Consider the following 27300-nt stretch of genomic DNA (forward strand, 5'->3'; position numbering starts at 1 on the left):
CGACTTCCAGTTCGAGTTCGAACACGACTTCGATATCGATTTCGACTTCGACTTATATTTCGAGTAGGACTTCGTGTTGGACTTCGATTTCGTGATAGAGTTCGACTTTGTCTTCGACTTCGACTTCGAGTTCCAGTTCGACTTCTAACTTCGAGTTCGATTTCGACGTCGACTTCCATTTCGAGTAGGACTTCGTGTTGGAGTTGGACTTCGTGTTCGACTTCGATTTCCTGATCGAGTTCGAGTTCGGCTTCGTGTTCGAATTCGAGTTCTACTTCGAGTTGTTCCACTTCGACTTCGAGTTCGACTTCCACTTCGAGTTCGTCTTCGAGTTCGACTTCGACTTCGACTTCGACTTCCAGATCGAGTTCGGTCGAGTTCGACTTCCACTTTGAGCGCAACTTCGAGTTCGACTTAGTGTTCGGCATCGATTTCGAGTTCCAGTTCGAGTTCGAGTTCGACTTCGACCTCGAATTCCAGTTCGACTCCGACTTCGAGTGCGACTTCGAGTTCGACTTCCAGTTCGAGTTCGAGTTCGACTTCGACCTCGAGTTCTAGTTCGAGTTCGAGTTCGACTTCGACCTTCACTTCGAGTTGGACTTCGACTTCATCTTGGACTTCGAGTTCGACACCGAATTCGACTTCCACTTCGACTTCGAGTTCGACTTCGACTTCGACTTCGAGTTCGACTTCCAGTTCGAGTTCGAGTTCGACTTCGACTCGAATTCCAGTTCGACTTCATCTTCGAGTTCCAATTCGACTTCGACTTCGACTTCCACTTCGAGTTGGACTTCGTGTTCGACTTCAATTTCCTGATCGAGTTCGAGTTCGACTTCGACTTTGTGTTCGACTTCGAGTTCGACTGGGAATTCGACTTCGACTTCGAATTCCACTTCGAGTTGGACTTCGTGTTCGACTTCGATTTCGTAATCGAGTTCGAGTCTGACTTCGTGTTCGAATTCCAGTTCGACTTTCAGTTCCAGTTCGACTTCGACTTCGATTTCTAGTGCAACTTCGAGTTCGTCTTGGAGTTCGATTTCGACTTCGACTTCGACTTCCACTTCGAGTTGGACTTCGTGTTCGACTTCAATTTCCTGATCGAGTTCGAGTTCGACTTCGACTTTGTGTTCGACTTCGAGTTCGACTGGGAATTCGACTTCGACTTCGAATTCCACTTCGAGTTGGACTTCGTATTCGACTTCGATTTCGTAATCGAGTTCGAGTTCGACTTCGTGTTCGAATTCCAGTTCGACTTTCAGTTCCAGTTCGATTTCGACTTCGATTTCGAGTGCAACTTCGAGGTCGTCTTGGATTTCGACTTCGACTTCGACTTCCAGATCGAATTCGACTTTGAGTTCGACTTCGATTTCGAGTTCGACTTCGACATCGACTTCCACTTCGAGTTGGACTTCGTGTTCGACTTCGCTTTCCTGATCGAGTTCGAGTTCGACTTCGACTTCGAGCGCAACTTCGAGTTCGACTTGGAGTTCGGCTTCGACTTCGAGTTTCAGTTCGACTTCGACTTCGAGTTCGACTTCTACTTCGAGTGCGACTTCGAGTTCGACTTCGACTTCGACTTCCAGTTCGAGTTCGAGTTCGACTTCGACCTCGAATTCCAGTTCGACTTCGAGTGCGACTACTAGTTCGACTTCGAGTTCGACTTCCAGTTCGAGTTCGAGTTCGACTTCAACTCGAATTCCAGTTCGACTTCATCTTCGAGTTCCAATTCGACTTCGACTTCGACTTCCACTTCGAGTTGGACTTCGTGTTCGACTTCAATTTCCTGATCGAGTTCGAGTTCGACTTCGACTTTGTGTTCGACTTCGAGTTCGACTGGGAATTCGACTTCGACTTCGAATTCCACTTCGAGTTGGACTTCGTATTCGACTTCGATTTCGTAATCGAGTTCGAGTTCGACTTCGTGTTCGAATTCCAGTTCGACTTTCAGTTCCAGTTCGATTTCGACTTCGATTTCGAGTGCAACTTCGAGGTCGTCTTGGATTTCGACTTCGACTTCGACTTCCAGATCGAATTCGACTTTGAGTTCGACTTCGATTTCGAGTTCGACTTCGACATCGACTTCCACTTCGAGTTGGACTTCGTGTTCGACTTCGCTTTCCTGATCGAGTTCGAGTTCGACTTCGACTTCGAGCGCAACTTCGAGTTCGACTTGGAGTTCGGCTTCGACTTCGAGTTTCAGTTCGACTTCGACTTCGAGTTCGACTTCTACTTCGAGTGCGACTTCGAGTTCGACTTCCAGTTCGACTTCGACTTCGAGTTCGACTTCAAGTGGGACTACGAGTTCGACTTCGACTTCGACTTCGAGTTCGACTTCGACTTCGAGTTTGTCTTCAAGTTCGACTTCGAATTCGAGTTCGACTTCCAGTTCGAGTTCGACTTCGAGTTCGACTTCGAGTTCGACTTCGAGTGCGACTACGAGTTCGACTTCGACTTCGACTTCCAGTTCGAGTTCGAGTTCGACTTCGACCTCGAATTCCAGTTCGACTTCGACTTCGAGTTCGACTTCGAGTGCGACTACTAGTTCGACTTCGAGTTCGACTTCCAGTTCGAGTTCGAGTTCGACTTCAACTCGAATTCCAGTTCGACTTCATCTTCGAGTTCCAATTCGACTTCGGCTTCGACTTCCACTTCGAGTTGGACTTCGTGTTCGACTTCAATTTCCTGATCGAGTTCGAGTTCGACTTCGACTTTGTGTTCGACTTCGAGTTCGACTGGGAATTCGACTTCGACTTCGAATTCCACTTCGAGTTGGACTTCGTGTTCGACTTCGATTTCGTAATCGAGTTCGAGTCTGACTTCGTGTTCGAATTCCAGTTCGACTTTCAGTTCCAGTTCGACTTCGACTTCGATTTCGAGTGCAACTTCGAGTTCGTCTTGGAGTTCGATTTCGACTTCGACTTCGACTTCCACTTCGAGTTGGACTTCGTGTTCGACTTCAATTTCCTGATCGAGTTCGAGTTCGACTTCGACTTTGTGTTCGACTTCGAGTTCGACTTCCAGTTCGACTTCGACTTCGAGTTCGACTTCAAGTGCGACTACGAGTTCGACTTCGACTTCGACTTCGAGTTCGACTTCGACTTCGAGTTCGTCTTCGAGTTCGACTTCGAATTCGAGTTCGACTTCCAGTTCGACTTCCAGTTCGAGTTCGACTTCCAGTTCGACTTCGAGTTCGACTTAGACTTCGAGTTCGAGTTGGACTTCGACTTCCACTTCGAGTTGGACTTCGACTTCATCTTGGACTTCGACTTCATCTTCGACTTCCATTTCGACATCGAGTTCGACTTCGACTTAGACTTCGAGTTCGAGTGCAACTTCGAGTTCGTCTTGGAGTTCGACTTCGACTTCGACTTCCAGTTCGAATTCGACTTCGACTTCGAGTTCGACTTCGACTTCGACTTCCACTTCGAGTTGGACTTCGTGTTCGACTTCGCTTTCCTGATCGAGTTCGACTTCGACTTCGACTTCGAGCGCAACTTCGAGTTCGACTTGGAGTTCGGCTTCGACTTCGAGTTCCAGTTCGAGTTCGAGTTCGACTTCGACCTCGAATTCCAGTTCGACTTCGACTTCGAGTTCGACTTCGAGTGCGACTACGTGTTCGAATTCCAGTTCGACTTTCAGTTCCAGTTCGACTTCGACTTCGATTTCGAGTGCAACTTCGAGTTCGTCTTGGAGTTCGGTTTCGACTTCGACTTCGACTTCGACTTCGAGTTGGACTTCGTGTTCGACTTCGATTTCGTAATCGAGTTCGAGTTCGACTTCGTGTTCGAATTCCAGTTCGACTTTCAGTTCCAGTTCGATTTCGACTTCGATTTCGAGTGCAACTTCGAGGTCGTCTTGAATTTCGACTTCGACTTCGACTTCCAGTTCGAATTCGACTTCGAGTTCGACTTCCATTTCGAGTTCGACTTCGACATCGACTTCCACTTCGAGTTGGACTTCGTGTTCGACTTCGCTTTCCTGATCGATTTCGAGTTCGACTTCGACTTCGAGCGCAACTTCGAGTTCGACTTGGAGTTCGGCTTCGACTTCGAGTTTCAGTTCGACTTCGACTTCGAGTTCGACTTCTACTACGAGTGCGACTTCGAGTTCGACTTCCAGTTCGACTTCGACTTCGAGTTCGACTTCGAGTGCGACTACTAGTTCGACTTCGAGTTCGACTTCCAGTTCGAGTTCGAGTTCGACTTCAACTCGAATTCCAGTTCGACTTCATCTTCGAGTTCCAATTCGACTTCGACTTCGACTTCCACTTCGAGTTGGACTTCGTGTTCGACTTCAATTTCCTGATCGAGTTCGAGTTCGACTTCGACTTTGTGTTCGACTTCGAGTTCGACTGGGAATTCGACTTCGACTTCGAATTCCACTTCGAGTTGGACTTCGTGTTCGACTTCGATTTCGTAATCGAGTTCGAGTCTGACTTCGTGTTCGAATTCCAGTTCGACTTTCAGTTCCAGTTCGACTTCGACTTCGATTTCGAGTGCAACTTCGAGTTCGTCTTGGAGTTCGATTTCGACTTCGACTTCGACTTCCACTTCGAGTTGGACTTCGTGTTCGACTTCAATTTCCTGATCGAGTTCGAGTTCGACTTCGACTTTGTGTTCGACTTCGAGTTCGACTTCCAGTTCGACTTCGACTTCGAGTTCGACTTCAATTGCGACTACGAGTTCGACTTCGACTTCGACTTCGAGTTCGACTTCGACTTCGAGTTCGTCTTCGAGTTCGACTTCGAATTCGAGTTCGACTTCCAGTTCGACTTCCAGTTCGAGTTCGACTTCCAGTTCGACTTCGAGTTCGACTTAGACTTCGAGTTCGAGTTGGACTTCGACTTCCACTTCGAGTTGGACTTCGACTTCATCTTGGACTTCGAGTTCGACTCCGAATTCGAGTTCGTCTTCGAGTTGGACTTCGAATTCATCTTCGACTTCGAGTTCGACTTCATCTTCGACTTCCATTTCGACATCGAGTTCGACTTCGACTTAGACTTCGAGTTCGAGTGCAACTTCGAGTTCGTCTTGGAGTTCGACTTCGACTTCGACTTCCACTTCGAGTTGGACTTCGTGTTCGACTTCGCTTTCCTGATCGAGTTCGACTTCGACTTCGACTTCGAGCGCAACTTCGAGTTCGACTTGGAGTTCGGCTTCGACTTCGAGTTCCAGTTCGAGTTCGAGTTCGACTTCGACCTCGAATTCCAGTTCGACTTCGACTTCGAGTTCGACTTCGAGTGCGACTACGTGTTCGAATTCCAGTTCGACTTTCAGTTCCAGTTCGACTTCGACTTCGATTTCGAGTGCAACTTCGAGTTCGTCTTGGAGTTCGATTTCGACTTCGACTTCGACTTCGACTTCGAGTTGGACTTCGTGTTCGACTTCGATTTCGTAATCGAGTTCGAGTTCGACTTCGTGTTCGAATTCCAGTTCGACTTTCAGTTCCAGTTCGATTTCGACTTCGATTTCGAGTGCAACTTCGAGGTCGTCTTGGATTTCGACTTCGACTTCGACTTCCAGTTCGAATTCGACTTCGAGTTCGACTTCGATTTCGAGTTCGACTTCGACATCGACTTCCACTTCGAGTTGGACTTCGTGTTCGACTTCGCTTTCCTGATCGATTTCGAGTTCGACTTCGACTTCGAGCGCAACTTCGAGTTCGACTTGGAGTTCGGCTTCGACTTCGAGTTTCAGTTCGACTTCGACTTCGAGTTCGACTTCTACTACGAGTGCGACTTCGAGTTCGACTTCCAGTTCGACTTCGACTTCGAGTTCGACTTCAAGTGCGACTACGAGTTCGACTTCGACTACGACTTCGAGTTCGACTTCGACTTCGAGTTCGTCTTCGAGTTCGACTTCGAATTCGAGTTCGACTTCCAGTTCGACTTCCAGTTCGAGTTCGACTTCGAGTTCGACTTCGACTTCGAGTTCGACTTGGACTTCGAGTTCGAGTTCGACTTCGACTTCCACTTCGAGTTGGACTTCGACTTCGTCTTGGACTTCGAGTTCGACTCCGAATTCGAGTTCGTCTTGGAGTTGGACTTCGAATTCATCTTCGACTTCGAGTTCGACTTCATCTTCGACTTCCATTTCGACTTCGAGTTCGACTTCGACTTCGACTTCGACTTCGAGCGCAACTTCGAGTTCGACTTGGAGTTCGAGTTCGTCTTCCAGTTCGACTTCCAGTTCGAGTCGACTTCGAGTTCGAGTTCGACTTCGACTTCGAGTTCGAGTTCGACTTCGACTTCGACTTCATCTTGGTCTTCGAGTTCGGTTCGACTCCGAATTCGAGTTCGTCTTCGAGTTGGACTTCGAATTCATCTTCGACTTCGAGTTCGACTTCATCTTCGACATCCATTTCGACTTCGACTTCGACTTCGAGTTCGAGCGCAACTTCGAGTTCGACTTGGAGTTCGGCTTCGACTTCGAGTTCCAGTTCGAGTTCGAGTTCGACTTCGACATCGACTTCCACTTCGAGTTGGACTTCGTGTTCGACTTCGCTTTCCTGATCGATTTCGAGTTCGACTTCGACTTCGAGCGCAACTTCGAGTTCGACTTGGAGTTCGGCTTCGACTTCGAGTTTCAGTTCGACTTCGACTTCGAGTTCGACTTCTACTACGAGTGCGACTTCGAGTTCGACTTCCAGTTCGACTTCGACTTCGAGTTCGACTTCAAGTGCGACTACGAGTTCGACTTCGACTACGACTTCGAGTTCGACTTCGACTTCGAGTTCGTCTTCGAGTTCGACTTCGAATTCGAGTTCGACTTCCAGTTCGACTTCCAGTTCGAGTTCGACTTCGAGTTCGACTTCGACTTCGAGTTCGACTTGGACTTCGAGTTCGAGTTCGACTTCGACTTCCACTTCGAGTTGGACTTCGACTTCGTCTTCGACTTCGAGTTCGACTCCGAATTCGAGTTCGTCTTCGAGTTGGACTTCGAATTCATCTTCGACTTCGAGTTCGACTTCATCTTCGACTTCCATTTCGACTTCGAGTTCGACTTCGACTTCGAGCGCAACTTCGACTTCGACTTGGAGTTCGAGTTCGTCTTCCAGTTCGACTTCCAGTTCGAGTCGACTTCGAGTTCGAGTTCGACTTCGACTTCGAGTTCGAGTTCGACTTCGACTTCGACTTCATCTTGGTCTTCGAGTTCGGTTCGACTCCGAATTCGAGTTCGTCTTCGAGTTGGACTTCGAATTCATCTTCGACTTCGAGTTCGACTTCATCTTCGACATCCATTTCGACTTCGACTTCGACTTCGAGTTCGAATGCAACTTCGAGTTCGCCTTGGAGTTCGACTTCGACTTCGACTTCCAGTTCGACTTCGACTTCCACTTCGAGTTGGACTTCGTGTTCGACTTTGCTTTCCTGATCGAGTTCGAGTTCGACTTCGACTTCGACCGCACCTTCGAGGTCGACTTGGAGTTCGGCTTCGACTTCGAGTTTCAGTTCGACTTCGACTTCGAGTTCGACTTCTACTTCAAGTGCGACTTCGAGTTCGACTTCCAGTTCGACTTCGACTTCGAGTTCGACTTCAAGTGCGACTACGAGTTCGACTTCGACTTCGACTTCGAGTTCGACTTCGACTTCGAGTTCGTCTTCGAGTTCGACTTCGAATTCGAGTTCGACTTCCAGTTCGACTTCCAGTTCGAGTTCGACTTCGAGTTTGACTTCGACTTCGAGTTCGACTTGGACTTCGAGTTCGAGTTCGACTTCGACTTCCACTTCGAGTTGGACTTCGACTTCATCTTGGACTTCGAGTTCGACTCCGAATTCGAGTTCGTCTTCGAGTTGGACTTCGAATTCATCTTCGACTTCGAGTTCGACTTGATCTTCGACTTCCATTTCGACTTCGAGTTCGAGTGCAAAACTTCGAGTTCGTCTTGGAGTTCGACTTCGACTTCGACTTCCAGTTCGAATTCGACTTGGACTTCGAGTTCGAGTTCGACTTCGACTTCCACTTCGAGTTGGACTTCGACTTCATCTTGGACTTCGAGTTCGACTCCGAATTCGAGTTCGTCTTCGAGTTGGACTTCGAATTCATCTTCGACTTCGAGTTCGACTTCATCTTCGACTTCCATTTCGACTTCGAGTTCGAGTGCAAAACTTCGAGTTCGTCTTGGAGTTCGACTTCGACTTCGACTTCCAGTTCGAATTCGACTTCGACTTCGAGTTCGATTTCGACTTCGACTTCCACTTCGAGTTGGACTTCGTGTTCGACTTCGCTTTCCTGATCGAGTTCGAGTTCGACTTCGACTTCGAGCGCAACTTCGAGTTCGACTTGGAGTTCGGCTTCGACTTCGAGTTCGAGTTCGAGTTCGAGTTCGAGTTCGAGTTCGACTTCGACCTCGAATTCCAGTTCGACTTCGACTTCTAGTTCGACTTCGACTTCGACTTCATCTTGGTCTTCGAGTTCGGTTCGACTCCGAATTCGAGTTCGTCTTCGAGTTGGACTTCGAATTCATCTTCGACTTCGAGTTCGACTTCATCTTCGACATCCATTTCGACTTCGACTTCGACTTCGAGTTCGAGCGCAACTTCGAGTTCGACTTGGAGTTCGGCTTCGACTTCGAGTTCCAGTTCGAGTTCGAGTTCGACTTCGACATCGACTTCCACTTCGAGTTGGACTTCGTGTTCGACTTCGCTTTCCTGATCGATTTCGAGTTCGACTTCGACTTCGAGCGCAACTTCGAGTTCGACTTGGAGTTCGGCTTCGACTTCGAGTTTCAGTTCGACTTCGACTTCGAGTTCGACTTCTACTACGAGTGCGACTTCGAGTTCGACTTCCAGTTCGACTTCGACTTCGAGTTCGACTTCAAGTGCGACTACGAGTTCGACTTCGACTACGACTTCGAGTTCGACTTCGACTTCGAGTTCGTCTTCGAGTTCGACTTCGAATTCGAGTTCGACTTCCAGTTCGACTTCCAGTTCGAGTTCGACTTCGAGTTCGACTTCGACTTCGAGTTCGACTTGGACTTCGAGTTCGAGTTCGACTTCGACTTCCACTTCGAGTTGGACTTCGACTTCGTCTTCGACTTCGAGTTCGACTCCGAATTCGAGTTCGTCTTCGAGTTGGACTTCGAATTCATCTTCGACTTCGAGTTCGACTTCATCTTCGACTTCCATTTCGACTTCGAGTTCGACTTCGACTTCGACTTCGACTTCGAGCGCAACTTCGAGTTCGACTTGGAGTTCGAGTTCGTCTTCCAGTTCGACTTCCAGTTCGAGTCGACTTCGAGTTCGAGTTCGACTTCGACTTCGAGTTCGAGTTCGACTTCGACTTCGACTTCATCTTGGTCTTCGAGTTCGGTTCGACTCCGAATTCGAGTTCGTCTTCGAGTTGGACTTCGAATTCATCTTCGACTTCGAGTTCGACTTCATCTTCGACATCCATTTCGACTTCGACTTCGACTTCGAGTTCGAATGCAACTTCGAGTTCGCCTTGGAGTTCGACTTCGACTTCGACTTCCAGTTCGACTTCGACTTCCACTTCGAGTTGGACTTCGTGTTCGACTTTGCTTTCCTGATCGAGTTCGAGTTCGACTTCGACTTCGAGCGCACCTTCGAGGTCGACTTGGAGTTCGGCTTCGACTTCGAGTTTCAGTTCGACTTCGACTTCGAGTTCGACTTCTACTTCAAGTGCGACTTCGAGTTCGACTTCCAGTTCGACTTCGACTTCGAGTTCGACTTCAAGTGCGACTACGAGTTCGACTTCGACTTCGACTTCGAGTTCGACTTCGACTTCGAGTTCGTCTTCGAGTTCGACTTCGAATTCGAGTTCGACTTCCAGTTCGACTTCCAGTTCGAGTTCGACTTCGAGTTTGACTTCGACTTCGAGTTCGACTTGGACTTCGAGTTCGAGTTCGACTTCGACTTCCACTTCGAGTTGGACTTCGACTTCATCTTGGACTTCGAGTTCGACTCCGAATTCGAGTTCGTCTTCGAGTTGGACTTCGAATTCATCTTCGACTTCGAGTTCGACTTGATCTTCGACTTCCATTTCGACTTCGAGTTCGAGTGCAAAACTTCGAGTTCGTCTTGGAGTTCGACTTCGACTTCGACTTCCAGTTCGAATTCGACTTGGACTTCGAGTTCGAGTTCGACTTCGACTTCCACTTCGAGTTGGACTTCGACTTCATCTTGGACTTCGAGTTCGACTCCGAATTCGAGTTCGTCTTCGAGTTGGACTTCGAATTCATCTTCGACTTCGAGTTCGACTTCATCTTCGACTTCCATTTCGACTTCGAGTTCGAGTGCAAAACTTCGAGTTCGTCTTGGAGTTCGACTTCGACTTCGACTTCCAGTTCGAATTCGACTTCGACTTCGACTTCGAGTTCGATTTCGACTTCGACTTCCACTTCGAGTTGGACTTCGTGTTCGACTTCGCTTTCCTGATCGAGTTCGAGTTCGACTTCGACTTCGAGCGCAACTTCGAGTTCGACTTGGAGTTCGGCTTCGACTTCGAGTTCGAGTTCGAGTTCGAGTTCGAGTTCGAGTTCGACTTCGACCTCGAATTCCAGTTCGACTTCGACTTCGAGTTCGACTTCGAGTGCGACTACGAGTTCGACTTCGACTTCGACTTCGACTTCGACTTCGAGTTCGACTTCGACTTCGAGTTCGTCTTCGAGTTCGACTTCGAATTCGAGTTCGACTTCCAGTTCGACTTCGACTTCGAGTTCGACTTCGTGTTCGACTTCGATTTCGAATTCCAGTTCGAGTTCGAGTTCGAATTCGAGTTCGTCTTCGAGTTGGACTTCGAATTCATCTTCGACTTCGAGTTCGACTTCATCTTCGACATCCATTTCGACTTCGACTTCGACTTCGAGTTCGAATGCAACTTCGAGTTCGCCTTGGAGTTCGACTTCGACTTCGACTTCCAGTTCGACTTCGACTTCCACTTCGAGTTGGACTTCGTGTTCGACTTCGCTTTCCTGATCGAGTTCGAGTTCGACTTCGACTTCGAGCGCAACTTCGAGTTCGACTTGGAGTTCGGCTTCGACTTCGAGTTTCAGTTCGACTTCGACTTCGAGTTCGACTTCAAGTGCGACTACGAGTTCGACTTCGACTTCGACTTCGAGTTCGACTTCGACTTCGAGTTCGTCTTCGAGTTCGACTTAGAATTCGAGTTCGACTTCCAGTTCGACTTCCAGTTCGAGTTCGACTTCGAGTTCGACTTCGACTTCGAGTTCGACTTGGACTTCGAGTTCGAGTTCGACTTCGACTTCCACTTCGAGTTGGACTTCGTGTTCGACTTCGTTTTCCTGATCGAGTTCGAGTTCGACTTCGAGTTCGATTTCGTCTTCGAGTTCGACTTCGACTTCGACTTCACTTTGACTTAGACTCCGACTTCGAGTTCGAGTTCGAGTTCGACTTCGATTTCGTGTTGGACTTCGATTTCCTGATCGAGTTCGACTTTGTCTTCGACTTCGACTTCGAGTTCCAGTTCGGCTTCTACTTCGAGTTCGATTTCGACGTCGACTTTGACTTCGAGTTCCAGTTCGACTTCGACTTCGAGTTCCAGTTCGATTTCGACGTCGACTTCGACTTGGAGTTCGACTTCGACTTCAACTTCGAGTTCGATTCCGACTTCGAGTTCGAATTCGAGTTTGACCTCGAGTTCGACTTCGACTTCGTCTTCGAGTTCCAGTTCGACTTCCAGTTCGACGTCAAGTCGACTTCCAATTCGAGTTCGATTTCGAGTTCGAGTTCGACTTCAACTTCGAGTTCGAGTTCGATTTAGACGTCGAGTTGGACTTCGATTTCGACTTCGAGTTCGACTTCGACTTCACTTTGACCGACTCCGACTTCGAGTTCGATTTCGACCTCGAGTTCGTTTTCGACTTCGTGTTCAGTTCGACTTCGAGTTACTGTTCGACTTCGAGTTCGAGTTCAACTTCGACTTCCAGTTCGAGTTCGAGTTCAACTTCAAGTTCGACTTCGATTTCGACTTCGAGTTCGACCGACTTCGAGTTCGATTTCGACTTCGAGTTCGTTTTCGACTTGGAGTTACTGTTCGACTTTCAGTTCGAGTTCGACTTCGACTTCCAGTTCGAGTTCGAGTTCAACTTCAAGTTCGACTTCGATTTCGACTTCGAGTTCGAGTTCGACTTCGACTTCGAGTTCGACTTCGAGTTCGACTTCGACTTCGACTTCGTGCTGGACTTCGATTTCCTGATCGAGTTCGACTTTGTCGTCGACTTCGACTTCGAGTTCCAGTTCGACTTCTACTGCGAGTTCGATTTCGACGTCGACTGCGACTTCGAGTTCCAGTTCAACCGACTTCGACTTCGAGTTCCAGTTCGACTTCCACTTCGACGTCGACTTCGACTTGGAGTTCGACTTCGAGTTCGACTTCAACTTCGAGTTCGCGTTCGATTTCGACTTCGAGTTCGACTTGGACTTCGAGTTCGAGTTCGAGTTCGAGATCGACTTCGAGTTCGACGTCAAATCGACTTCCAATTCGAGTTCTATTTCGAGTTCGATTTCGACTTCAACTTCGAGTTCGAGTTCGATTTAGACGTCGAGTTGGACTTCGATTTAGACTTCGAGTTCGACTTCGACTTCACTTTGACTTCGACTCCGACTTCGAGTTCGATTTCGACCTCGAGTTCGTTTTCGACTTCGTGTTCAGTTCGACTTCGAGTTACTGTTCGACTTCGACTTCCAGTTCGAGTTCGAGTTCAACTTCAAGTTCGACTTCGATTTCGACCGACTTCGAGTTCGATTTCGACCTGGAGTTCGTTTTCGACTTCGAGTTCAGTTCGACTTCGAGTTACTGTTCGACTTCGAGTTCGAGTTCAACTTCGACTTCCAGTTCGAGTTCCAGTTCAACTTCAAGTTCGACTTCGATTTCGACTTCGAGTTCGAGTTCGACTTCGACTTCGAGTTCGACTTCGATTTCGAGTTCGACTTCGACTTCGACTTCGTGTTGGACTTCGATTTCCTGATCGAGTTCGACTTTGTCACCGACTTCGACTTCGAGTTCCAGTTCGACTTCCACTTCGACGTCGACTTCGACTTGGAGTTCGACTTCGAGTTCGACTTCAACTTCGAGTTCGCGTTCGATTTCGACTTCGAGTTCGACTTCGACTTCGACTTCGACTCCGGCTTCGAGTTCGAGTCCGACCTCGAGTTCGACTTCCACTTCCACTTCGAGTTCGACTTCGTCTTCGACGTCGATTTCGACTTGGAGTTCGACTTCAACTTCCAGTTGGACTTCACTTCGACTTCGACGTCGACTTCGAGTTCGAGTTCGACCTCGAGTTCGACTTCGACTTCGACTTCGACTTCGAGTTCCAGTTCGACTTCGAGTTCGACTTCGACTTCGAGTTAGACTTCGACTTCTACTTCGAGTTGGACTTCGTGTTGGACTTCGATTTCGTGATAGATTTCGACTTTGTCTTCGACTTCGACCGAGTTCCAGTTCGACTTCTACTTCGAGTTCGAATTCGACGTCGACTTCGACTTCGACTTCGACTTTGACCGAGTTCCAGTTCGACTTCGACTTCGACTTGGAGTTCGACTTCGACTTCAACTTTGAGTTCGAGTTCGACTTCGATTTCGAGTTCGTCTTCAACCTTGAGTTCGAGTGCAATTTCGACTTCGAGTTCGAATTTGAGTTCGAATTTGAGTTCGACTTCGAGTTCAACTTCAAGTTCGACTTCGATTTTGTCTTCGAGTTCGACTTTGATTTTGTCTTCGAGTTCGACTTCGACTTCGACTTCTCTTTGACTTCGACTCCGACTTCGAGTTCGAGTTCGAGTTCGACTTCGATTTCGTGTTGGACTTCGATTTCCTGATCGAGTTCGACTTTGTTTTCGACTTCGACTTCGAGTTCCAGTTCGACTTCTACTTCGAGTTCGATTTCGACGTCGACTTTGACTTCGAGTTCCAGTTCGATTTCGACGTCGACTTGGACTTGGAGTTCGACTTCGACTTCAACTTCCAGTTCGACTTGGATTTCGACTTCGAGTTCGAATTTGAGTTCGACTTCGACTTCGACTCTGACTTCGATTTCGAGTTCGAATTCGACTTCGAGTGCGACTTCGATTTCGAGTTTGTCCATGATCACTATGCTGCTCCCTTTCTCTGCTGGTTTGATAACAATATCCATATTTTCTGTCAACTCCTTCAGGACTGCTCTCTCCTTCCTGGTTAAATTGGGCTTATCCTGTACTTCTGTCTCCCTCTCCACTATCTGATCCAGAGTTCAAGTTCGAGTTCGAAGTGCAGTTCGAGTTCGAGTTCGATTTCTACTTCGACTTCGACTTCCAGTTCGAGTTCGACTTCGACTTCCAGTTCGAGTTCGACTTCGACTTCGAGTTCGACTTCGACTTCGAGTTAGACTTCGACTTCTACTTCGATTTGGACTTCGTGTTGGACTTCGATTTCGTGATAGATTTCGACTTTGTCTTCGACTTCGACCGAGTTCCAGTTCGACTTCTACTTCGAGTTCGAATTCGACGTCGACTTCGACTTCGACTTCGACTTTGACCGAGTTCCAGTTCGACTTCGACTTCGACTTGGAGTTCGACTTCGACTTCAACTTTGAGTTCGAGTTCGACTTCGATTTCGAGTTCGTCTTCAACCTTGAGTTCGAGTGCAATTTCGACTTCGAGTTCGAATTTGAGTTCGAATTTGAGTTCGACTTCGAGTTCAACTTCAAGTTCGACTTCGATTTTGTCTTCGAGTTCGACTTCGATTTCGTCTTCGAGTTCGACTTCGACTTCGACTTCGAGTTCGACTTCGACTTCGAGTTCGACTTCGAGTTCGAGTTCGAGTTCGACTTCGACTTCGTGTTGGACTTCGATTTCCTGATCGAGTTCGACTTTGTTTTCGACTTCGACTTCGAGTTCCAGTTCGACTTCTACTTCGAGTTCGATTTCGACGTCGACTTTGACTTCGAGTTCCAGTTCGATTTCGACGTCGACTTGGACTTGGAGTTCGACTTCGACTTCAACTTCCAGTTCGACTTGGATTTCGACTTCGAGTTCGAATTTGAGTTCGACTTCGACTTCGACTCTGACTTCGATTTCGAGTTCGAATTCGACTTCGAGTGCGACTTCGATTTCGAGTTTGTCCATGATCACTATGCTGCTCCCTTTCTCTGCTGGTTTGATAACAATATCCATATTTTCTGTCAACTCCTTCAGGACTGCTCTCTCCTTCCTGGTTAAATTGGGCTTATCCTGTACTTCTGTCTCCCTCTCCACTATCTGATCCAGAGTTCAAGTTCGAGTTCGAAGTGCAGTTCGAGTTCGAGTTCGATTTCTACTTCGACTTCGACTTCCAGTTCGAGTTCGACTTCGACTTCCAGTTCGAGTTCGACTTCGACTTCGAGTTCGTCTTCGAGTTCGACTTCGAATTCGAGTTCGACTTCCAGTTCGACTTCCAGTTCGAGTCGACTTCGAGTTCGAGTTCGACTTCGACTTCGACTTCGAGTTCGAGTTCGACTTGGACTTCATCTTGGTCTTCGAGTTCGGTTCGACTCCGAATTCGAGTTCGTCTTCGAGTTGGACTTCGAATTCATCTTCGACTTCGAGTTCGACTTCATCTTCGACATCCATTTCGACTTCGACTTCGACTTCGAGTTCGAATGCAACTTCGAGTTCGCCTTGGAGTTCGACTTCGACTTCGACTTCCAGTTCGACTTCGACTTCCACTTCGAGTTGGACTTCGTGTTCGACTTCGCTTTCCTGATCGAGTTCGAGTGCGACTTCGACTTCGAGCGCAACTTCGAGTTCGACTTGGAGTTCGGCTTCGACTTCGAGTTTCAGTTCGACTTCGACTTCAAGTGCGACTACGAGTTCGCCTTCGACTTCGACTTCGAGTTCGACTTCGACTTCGAGTTCGTCTTCGAGTTCGACTTCGAATTCGAGTTCGACTTCCAGTTCGACTTCCAGTTCGAGTTCGACTTCGAGTTCGACTTCGACTTCGAGTTCGACTTGGACTTCGAGTTCGAGTTCGACTTCGACTTCCACTTCGAGTTGGACTTCGTGTTCGACTTCGTTTTCCTGATCGAGTTCGAGTTCGACTTCGAGTTCGATTTCGTCTTCGAGTTCGACTTCGATTTCGTCTTCGAGTTCGATTTCGAGTTCGAGTTCGACTTCAACTTCGAGTTCGAGTTCGATTTAGACGTCGAGTTGCACTTCGATTTCGACTTCGAGTTCGACTTCGACTTCACTTTTACCGACTCCGACTTCGAGTTCGATTTCGACCACGAGTTCGTTTTCGACTTCGTGTTCAGTTCGACTTCGAGTTACTGTTCGACTTCGAGTTCGAGTTCAACTTCGACTTCCAGTTCGAGTTCGAGTTCAACTTCAAGTTCGACTTCGATTTCGACTTCGAGTTCGACCGACTTCGAGTTCGATTTCGACTTCGAGTTCGTTTTCGACTTGGAGTTACTGTTCGACTTTCAGTTCGAGTTCGACTTCGACTTCCAGTTCGAGTTCGAGTTCAACTTCAAGTTCGACTTCGATTTCGACTTCGAGTTCGAGTTCGACTTCGACTTCGAGTTCGACTTCGATTTCGAGTTCGACTTCGACTTCGACTTCGTGCTGGACTTCGATTTCCTGATCGAGTTCGACTTTGTCTTCGACTTCGACTTCGAGTTCCAGTTCGACTTATACTGCGAGTTCGATTTCGACGTCGACTGCGACTTCGAGTTCCAGTTCAACCGACTTCGACTTCGAGTTCCAGTTCGACTTCAACTTCGAGGTCGACTTCGACTTGGAGTTCGACTTCGAGTTCGACTTCAACTTCGAGTTCGCGTTCGATTTCGACTTCGAGTTCGACTTGGACTTCGAGTTCGAGATCGACTTCGAGTTCGACGTCAAATCGACTTCCAGTTCGAGTTCTATTTCGAGTTCGATTTCGACTTCAACTTCGAGTTCGAGTTCGATTTAGACGTCGAGTTGGACTTCGATTTAGACTTCGAGTTCGACTTCGACTTCACTTTGACTTCGACTCCGACTTCGAGTTCGATTTCGACCTCGAGTTCGTTTTCGACTTCATGTTCAGTTCGACTTCGAGTTACTGTTCGACTTCGAGTTCGAGTTCAACTTCGACTTCCAGTTCGAGTTCGAGTTCAACTTCAAGTTCGACTTCGATTTCGACCGACTTCGAGTTCGATTTCGACCTGGAGTTCGTTTTCGACTTCGAGTTCAGTTCGACTTCGAGTTACTGTTCGACTTCGAGTTCGAGTTCAACTTCGACTTCCAGTTCGAGTTCCAGTTCAACTTCAAGTTCGACTTCGATTTCGACTTCGAGTTCGAGTTCGACTTCGACTTCGAGTTCGACTTCGATTTCGAGTTCGACTTCGACTTCGACTTCGTGTTGGACTTCGATTTCCTGATCGAGTTCGACTTTGTCACCGACTTCGACTTCGAGTTCCAGTTCGACTTCCACTTCGACGTCGACTTCGACTTGGAGTTCGACTTCGAGTTCGACTTCAACTTCGAGTTCGCGTTCGATTTCGACTTCGAGTTCGACTTCGACTTCGACTCCGGCTTCGAGTTCGAGTCCGACCTCGAGTTCGACTTCCACTTCCACTTCGAGTTCGACTTCGTCTTCGACGTCGATTTCGACTTGGAGTTCGACTTCAACTTCCAGTTGGACTTCACTTCGACTTCGACGTCGACTTCGAGTTCGAGTTCGACCTCGAGTTCGACTTCGACTTCGACTTCGACTTCGAGTTCCAGTTCGACTTCGAGTTCGACTTCGACTTCGAGTTAGACTTCGACTTCTACTTCGAGTTGGACTTCGTGTTGGACTTCGATTTCGTGATAGATTTCGACTTTGTCTTCGACTTCGACCGAGTTCCAGTTCGACTTCTACTTCGAGTTCGAATTCGACGTCGACTTCGACTTCGACTTCGACTTTGACCGAGTTCCAGTTCGACTTCGACTTCGACTTGGAGTTCGACTTCGACTTCAACTTTGAGTTCGAGTTCGACTTCGATTTCGAGTTCGTCTTCAACCTTGAGTTCGAGTGCAATTTCGACTTCGAGTTCGAATTTGAGTTCGAATTTGAGTTCGACTTCGAGTTCAACTTCAAGTTCGACTTCGATTTTGTCTTCGAGTTCGACTTTGATTTTGTCTTCGAGTTCGACTTCGACTTCGACTTCTCTTTGACTTCGACTCCGACTTCGAGTTCGAGTTCGAGTTCGACTTCGATTTCGTGTTGGACTTCGATTTCCTGATCGAGTTCGACTTTGTTTTCGACTTCGACTTCGAGTTCCAGTTCGACTTCTACTTCGAGTTCGATTTCGACGTCGACTTTGACTTCGAGTTCCAGTTCGATTTCGACGTCGACTTGGACTTGGAGTTCGACTTCGACTTCAACTTCCAGTTCGACTTGGATTTCGACTTCGAGTTCGAATTTGAGTTCGACTTCGACTTCGACTCTGACTTCGATTTCGAGTTCGAATTCGACTTCGAGTGCGACTTCGATTTCGAGTTTGTCCATGATCACTATGCTGCTCCCTTTCTCTGCTGGTTTGATAACAATATCCATATTTTCTGTCAACTCCTTCAGGACTGCTCTCTCCTTCCTGGTTAAATTGGGCTTATCCTGTACTTCTGTCTCCCTCTCCACTATCTGATCCAGAGTTCAAGTTCGAGTTCGAAGTGCAGTTCGAGTTCGAGTTCGATTTCTACTTCGACTTCGACTTCCAGTTCGAGTTCGACTTCGACTTCGACTTCGACTTCGACTTCCAGTTCGAGTTCGACTTCGACTTCCAGTTCGAGTTCGACTTCGACTTCGACTTCGACCTCGAATTCCAGTTCGACTTCGACTTCGAGTTCGACTTCGAGTGCGACTACTAGTTCGACTTCGAGTTCGACTTCCAGTTCGAGTTCGAGTTGGACTTCGACTCGAATTCCAGTTCGACTTCATCTTCGAGTTCCAATTCGACTTCGACTTCGACTTCCACTTCGAGTTGGACTTCGTGTTCGACTTCAATTTCCTGATCGAGTTCGAGTTCGACTTCGACTTTGTGTTCGACTTCGAGTTCGACTGGGAATTCGACTTCGACTTCGAATTCCACTTCGAGTTGGACTTCGTGTTCGACTTCGATTTCGTAATCGAGTTCGAGTCTGACTTCGTGTTCGAATTCCAGTTCGACTTTCAGTTCCAGTTCGACTTCGACTTCGATTTCGAGTGCAACTTCGAGTTCGTCTTGGAGTTCGATTTCGACTTCGACTTCGACTTCCACTTCGAGTTGGACTTCGTGTTCGACTTCAATTTCCTGATCGAGTTCGAGTTCGACTTCGACTTTGTGTTCGACTTCGAGTTCGACTGGGAATTCGACTTCGACTTCGAATTCCACTTCGAGTTGGACTTCGTATTCGACTTCGATTTCGTAATCGAGTTCGAGTTCGACTTCGTGTTCGAATTCCAGTTCGACTTTCAGTTCCAGTTCGATTTCGACTTCGATTTCGAGTGCAACTTCGAGGTCGTCTTGGATTTCGACTTCGACTTCCCAGTTCGAATTCGACTTCGAGTTCGACTTCGATTTCGAGTTCGACTTCGACATCGACTTCCACTTCGAGTTGGACTTCGTGTTCGACTTCGCTTTCCTGATCGAGTTCGAGTTCGACTTCGACTTCGAGCGCAACTTCGAGTTCAACTTGGAGTTCGGCTTCGACTTCGAGTTTCAGTTCGACTTCGACTTCGAGTTCGACTTCTACTTCGAGTGCGACTTCGAGTTCGACTTCCAGTTCGACTTCGACTTCGAGTTCGACTTCAAGTGCGACTACGAGTTCGACTTCGACTTCGACTTCGAGTTCGACTTCGACTTCGAGTTCGTCTTCGAGTTCGACTTCGAATTCGAGTTCGACTTCCAGTTCGACTTCGAGTTCGACTTAGACTTCGAGTTCGAGTTGGACTTCGACTTCCACTTCGAGTTGGACTTCGACTTCATCTTGGACTTCGAGTTCGACTTCATCTTCGACTTCCATTTCGACATCGATTTCGACTTCGACTTAGACTTCGAGTTCGAGTGCTACTTCGAGTTCGTCTTGGAGTTCGACTTCGACTTCGACTTCCAGTTCGAATTCGACTTCGACTTCGAGTTCGACTTCGACTTCGACTTCCACTTCGAGTTGGACTTCGTGTTCGACTTCGCTTTCCTGATCGAGTTCGACTTCGACTTCGACTTCGAGCGCAACTTCGAGTTCGACTTGGAGTTCGAGTTCGACTTGGACTTCATCTTGGTCTTCGAGTTCGGTTCGACTCCGAATTCGAGTTCGTCTTCGAGTTGGACTTCGAATTCATCTTCGACTTCGAGTTCGACTTCATCTTCGACATCCATTTCGACTTCGACTTCGACTTCGAGTTCGAATGCAACTTCGAGTTCGCCTTGGAGTTCGACTTCGACTTCGACTTCCAGTTCGACTTCGACTTCCACTTCGAGTTGGACTTCGTGTTCGACTTCGCTTTCCTGATCGAGTTCGAGTTCGACTTCGACTTCGAGCGCAACTTCGAGTTCGACTTGGAGTTCGGCTTCGACTTCGAGTTTCAGTTCGACTTCGACTTCGAGTTCGACTTCAAGTGCGACTACGAGTTCGACTTCGACTTCGACTTCGAGTTCGACTTCGACTTCGAGTTCGTCTTCGAGTTCGACTTAGAATTCGAGTTCGACTTCCAGTTCGACTTCCAGTTCGAGTTCGACTTCGACTTCGAGTTCGACTTGGACTTCGAGTTCGAGTTCGACTTCGACTTCCACTTCGAGTTGGACTTCGTGTTCGACTTCGTTTTCCTGATCGAGTTCGAGTTCGACTTCGAGTTCGATTTCGTCTTCGAGTTCGACTTCGATTTCGTCTTCGAGTTCGATTTCGAGTTCGAGTTCGACTTCAACTTCGAGTTCGAGTTCGATTTAGACGTCGAGTTGCACTTCGATTTCGACTTCGAGTTCGACTTCGACTTCACTTTGACCGACTCCGACTTCGAGTTCGATTTCGACCTCGAGTTCGTTTTCGACTTCGTGTTCAGTTCGACTTCGAGTTACTGTTCAACTTCGACTTCCAGTTCGAGTTCGAGTTCAACTTCAAGTTCGACTTCGATTTCGACTTCGAGTTCGACCGACTTCGAGTTCGATTTCGACTTCGAGTTCGTTTTCGACTTGGAGTTACTGTTGGACTTTCAGTTCGAGTTCGACTTCGACTTCCAGTTCGAGTTCGAATTCAACTTCAAGTTCGACTTCGATTTCGACTTCGAGTTCGAGTTCGACTTCCAGTTCGCGATCGACTTCGACTTCGAGTTCGACTTCCACTTCGAGTTGGACTTCGACTTCGTCTTCGACATGGAGTTCGGCTTCGACTTCGACTTCGAGTTCGACTTCACTTCTATTTCGAGTTCCACTTCGACTTCGACTTCCACTTCGAGTTGGACTTCGTGTTCGACTTCGCTTTCCTGATCGAGTTCGACTTCGACTTCGACTTCGAGTTCAACTTGGAGTTCAACTTGGAGTTCAACTTCGACTTTGACTTCGAGTTCGACTTCCAGTTCGAATTCGATTTCGAGTTCGATTTCGAGTTCGACTTCAAGTTCGACTTCCAGTTCGAGTTCGAACACGACTTCGATATCGATTTCGACTTCGACTTATATTTCGAGTAGGACTTCGTGTTGGACTTCGATTTCGTGATAGAGTTCGACTTTGTCTTCGACTTCGACTTCGAGTTCCAATTCGACTTCTAACTTCGAGTTCGATTTCGACGTCGACTTCCATTTCGAGTAGGACTTCGTGTTGGAGTTGGACTTCGTGTTCGACTTCGATTTCCTGATCGAGTTCGAGTTCGGCTTCGTGTTCGAATTCGAGTTCTACTTCGAGTTGTTCCACTTCGACTTCGAGTTCGACTTCCACTTCGAGTTCGTCTTCGAGTTCGACTTCGACTTCGACTTCGACTTCCAGATCGAGTTCGGTCGAGTTCGACTTCCACTTTGAGCGCAACTTCGAGTTCGACTTAGTGTTCAGCATCGATTTCGAGTTCCAGTTCGAGTTCGAGTTCGACTTCGACCTCGAATTCCAGTTCGACTCCGACTTCGAGTGCGACTTCGAGTTCGACTTCCAGTTCGAGTTCGAGTTCGACTTCGACCTCGAGTTCTAGTTCGAGTTCGAGTTCGACTTCGACCTTCACTTCGAGTTGGACTTCGACTTCATCTTGGACTTCGAGTTCGACACCGAATTCGACTTCCACTTCGACTTCGAGTTCGACTTCGACTTCGAGTGCGACTACTAGTTCGACTTCGAGTTCGACTTCCAGTTCGAGTTCGAGTTGGACTTCGACTCGAATTCCAGTTCGACTTCATCTTCGAGTTCCAATTCGACTTCGACTTCGACTTCCACTTCGAGTTGGACTTCGTGTTCGACTTCAATTTCCTGATCGAGTTCGAGTTCGACTTCGACTTTGTGTTCGACTTCGAGTTCGACTGGGAATTCGACTTCGACTTCGAATTCCACTTCGAGTTGGACTTCGTGTTCGACTTCGATTTCGTAATCGAGTTCGAGTCTGACTTCGTGTTCGAATTCCAGTTCGACTTTCAGTTCCAGTTCGACTTCGACTTCGATTTCGAGTGCAACTTCGAGTTCGTCTTGGAGTTCGATTTCGATTTCGACTTCGACTTCCACTTCGAGTTGGACTTCGTGTTCGACTTCAATTTCCTGATCGAGTTCGAGTTCGACTTCGACTTTGTGTTCGACTTCGAGTTCGACTGGGAATTCGACTTCGACTTCGAATTCCACTTCGAGTTGGACTTCGTATTCGACTTCGATTTCGTAATCGAGTTCGAGTTCGACTTCGTGTTCGAATTCCAGTTCGACTTTCAGTTCCAGTTCGATTTCGACTTCGATTTCGAGTGCAACTTCGAGGTCGTCTTGGATTTCGACTTCGACTTCGACTTCCAGATCGAATTCGACTTTGAGTTCGACTTCGATTTCGAGTTCGACTTCGACATCGACTTCCACTTCGAGTTGGACTTCGTGTTCGACTTCGCTTTCCTGATCGAGTTCGAGTTCGACTTCGACTTCGAGCGCAACTTCGAGTTCGACTTGGAGTTCGGCTTCGACTTCGAGTTTCAGTTCGACTTCGACTTCGAGTTCGACTTCTACTTCGAGTGCGACTTCGAGTTCGACTTCCAGTTCGACTTCGACTTCGAGTTCGACTTCAAGTGGGACTACGAGTTCGACTTCGACTTCGACTTCGACTTCGAGTTCGAGTTCGACTTCGACCTCGAATTCCAGTTCGACTTCGACTTCGAGTTCGACTTCGAGTGCGACTACTAGTTCGACTTCGAGTTCGACTTCCAGTTCGAGTTCGAGTTCGACTTCAACTCGAATTCCAGTTCGACTTCATCTTCGAGTTCCAATTCGACTTCGACTTCGACTTCCACTTCGAGTTGGACTTCGTGTTCGACTTCAATTTCCTGATCGAGTTCGAGTTCGACTTCGACTTTGTGTTCGACTTCGAGTTCGACTGGGAATTCGACTTCGACTTCGAATTCCACTTCGAGTTGGACTTCGTGTTCGACTTCGATTTCGTAATTGAGTTCGAGTCTGACTTCGTGTTCGAATTCCAGTTCGACTTTCAGTTCCAGTTCGACTTCGACTTCGATTTCGAGTGCAACTTCGAGTTCGTCTTGGAGTTCGATTTCGACTTCGACTTCGACTTCCACTTCGAGTTGGACTTCGTGTTCGACTTCAATTTCCTGATCGAGTTCGAGTTCGACTTCGACTTTGTGTTCGACTTCGAGTTCGACTTCCAGTTCGACTTCGACTTCGAGTTCGACTTCAAGTGCGACTACGAGTTCGACTTCGACTTCGACTTCGAGCTCGACTTCGACTTCGAGTTCGTCTTCGAGTTCGACTTCGAATTCGAGTTCGACTTCCAGTTCGACTTCCAGTTCGAGTTCGACTTCCAGTTCGACTTCGAGTTCGACTTAGACTTCGAGTTCGAGTTGGACTTCGACTTCCACTTCGAGTTGGACTTCGACTTCATCTTGGACTTCGAGTTCGACTCCGAATTCGAGTTCGTCTTCGAGTTGGACTTCGAATTCATCTTCGACTTCGAGTTCGACTTCATCTTCGACTTCCATTTCGACATCGAGTTCGACTTCGACTTAGACTTCGAGTTCGAGTGCAACTTCGAGTTCGTCTTGGAGTTCGACTTCGACTTCGACTTCCAGTTCGAATTCGACTTCGACTTCGAGTTCGACTTCGACTTCGACTTCCACTTCGAGTTGGACTTCGTGTTCGACTTCGCTTTCCTGATCGAGTTCGACTTCGACTTCGACTTCGAGCGCAACTTCGAGTTCGACTTGGAGTTCGGCTTCGACTTCGAGTTCCAGTTCGAGTTCGAGTTCGACTTCGACCTCGAATTCCAGTTCGACTTCGACTTCGAGTTCGACTTCGAGTGCGACTACGAGTTCGACTTCGACTTCGACTTCCAGTTCGAGTTCGAGTTCGACATCGACCTCGAATTCCAGTTCGACTTCGACTTCGAGTTCGACTTCGAGTGCGACTACGTGTTCGAATTCCAGTTCGACTTTCAGTTCCAGTTCGACTTCGACTTCGATTTCGAGTGCAACTTCGAGTTCGTCTTGGAGTTCGATTTCGACTTCGACTTCGACTTCGACTTCGAGTTGGACTTCGTGTTCGACTTCGATTTCGTAATCGAGTTCGAGTTCGACTTCGTGTTCGAATTCCAGTTCGACTTTCAGTTCCAGTTCGATTTCGACTTCGATTTCGAGTGCAACTTCGAGGTCGTCTTGGATTTCGACTTCGACTTCGACTTCCAGTTCGAATTCGACTTCGAGTTCGACTTCGATTTCGAGTTCGACTTCGACATCGACTTCCACTTCGAGTTGGACTTCGTGTTCGACTTCGCTTTCCTGATCGATTTCGAGTTCGACTTCGACTTCGAGCGCAACTTCGAGTTCGACTTGGAGTTCGGCTTCGACTTCGAGTTTCAGTTCGACTTCGACTTCGAGTTCGACTTCTACTACGAGTGCGACTTCGAGTTCGACTTCCAGTTCGACTTCGACTTCGAGTTCGACTTCAAGTGCGACTACGAGTTCGACTTCGACTACGACTTCGAGTTCGACTTCGACTTCGAGTTCGTCTTCGAGTTCGACTTCGAATTCGAGTTCGACTTCCAGTTCGACTTCCAGTTCGAGTTCGACTTCGAGTTCGACTTCGACTTCGAGTTCGACTTGGACTTCGAGTTCGAGTTCGACTTCGACTTCCACTTCGAGTTGGACTTCGACTTCGTCTTGGACTTCGAGTTCGACTCCGAATTCGAGTTCGTCTTGGAGTTGGACTTCGAATTCATCTTCGACTTCGAGTTCGACTTCATCTTCGACTTCCATTTCGACTTCGAGTTCGACTTCGACTTCGACTTCGACTTCGAGCGCAACTTCGAGTTCGACTTGGAGTTCGAGTTCGTCTTCCAGTTCGACTTCCAGTTCGAGTCGACTTCGAGTTCGAGTTCGACTTCGACTTCGAGTTCGAGTTCGACTTCGACTTCGACTTCATCTTGGTCTTCGAGTTCGGTTCGACTCCGAATTCGAGTTCGTCTTCGAGTTGGACTTCGAATTCATCTTCGACTTCGAGTTCGACTTCATCTTCGACATCCATTTCGACTTCGACTTCGACTTCGAGTTCGAATGCAACTTCGAGTTCGCCTTGGAGTTCGACTTCGACTTCGACTTCCAGTTCGACTTCGACTTCCACTTCGAGTTGGACTTCGTGTTCGACTTTGCTTTCCTGATCGAGTTCGAGTTCGACTTCGACTTCGAGCGCACCTTCGAGGTCGACTTGGAGTTCGGCTTCGACTTCGAGTTTCAGTTCGAGTTCGACTTCTACTTCAAGTGCGACTTCGAGTTCGACTTCCAGTTCGACTTCGACTTCGAGTTCGACTTCAAGTGCGACTACGAGTTCGACTTCGACTTCGACTTCGAGTTCGACTTCGACTTCGAGTTCGTCTTCGAGTTCGACTTCGAATTCGAGTTCGACTTCCAGTTCGACTTCCAGTTCGAGTTCGACTTCGAGTTCGACTTCGACTTCGAGTTCGACTTGGACTTCGAGTTCGAGTTCGACTTCGACTTCCACTTCGAGTTGGACTTCGACTTCGTCTTGGACTTCGAGTTCGACTCCGAATTCGAGTTCGTCTTGGAGTTGGACTTCGAATTCATCTTCGACTTCGAGTTCGACTTCATCTTCGACTTCCATTTCGACTTCGAGTTCGACTTCGACTTCGACTTCGACTTCGAGCGCAACTTCGAGTTCGACTTGGAGTTCGAGTTCGTCTTCCAGTTCGACTTCCAGTTCGAGTCGACTTCGAGTTCGAGTTCGACTTCGACTTCGAGTTCGAGTTCGACTTCGACTTCGACTTCATCTTGGTCTTCGAGTTCGGTTCGACTCCGAATTCGAGTTCGTCTTCGAGTTGGACTTCGAATTCATCTTCGACTTCGAGTTCGACTTCATCTTCGACATCCATTTCGACTTCGACTTCGACTTCGAGTTCGAATGCAACTTCGAGTTCGCCTTGGAGTTCGACTTCGACTTCGACTTCCAGTTCGACTTCGACTTCCACTTCGAGTTGGACTTCGTGTTCGACTTTGCTTTCCTGATCGAGTTCGAGTTCGACTTCGACTTCGAGCGCACCTTCGAGGTCGACTTGGAGTTCGGCTTCGACTTCGAGTTTCAGTTCGAGTTCGACTTCTACTTCAAGTGCGACTTCGAGTTCGACTTCCAGTTCGACTTCGACTTCGAGTTCGACTTCAAGTGCGACTACGAGTTCGACTTCGACTTCGACTTCGAGTTCGACTTCGACTTCGAGTTCGTCTTCGAGTTCGACTTCGAATTCGAGTTCGACTTCCAGTTCGACTTCCAGTTCGAGTTCGACTTCGAGTTTGACTTCGACTTGGACTTCGAGTTCGAGTTCGACTTCGACTTCCACTTCGAGTTGGACTTCGACTTCATCTTGGACTTCGAGTTCGACTCCGAATTCGAGTTCGTCTTCGAGTTGGACTTCGAATTCATCATCGACTTCGAGTTCGACTTCATCTTCGACTTCCATTTCGACTTCGAGTTCGAGTGCAAAACTTCGAGTTCGTCTTGGAGTTCGACTTCGACTTCGACTTCCAGTTCGAATTCGACTTGGACTTCGAGTTCGAGTTCGACTTCGACTTCCACTTCGAGTTGGACTTCGACTTCATCTTGGACTTCGAGTTCGACTCCGAATTCGAGTTCGTCTTCGAGTTGGACTTCGAATTCATCTTCGACTTCGAGTTCGACTTCATCT

This window comes from Mobula hypostoma, unplaced genomic scaffold, assembly GCF_963921235.1.
Source record: "Mobula hypostoma unplaced genomic scaffold, sMobHyp1.1 scaffold_105, whole genome shotgun sequence".
Lineage (NCBI taxonomy): Eukaryota > Metazoa > Chordata > Chondrichthyes > Myliobatiformes > Myliobatidae > Mobula > Mobula hypostoma.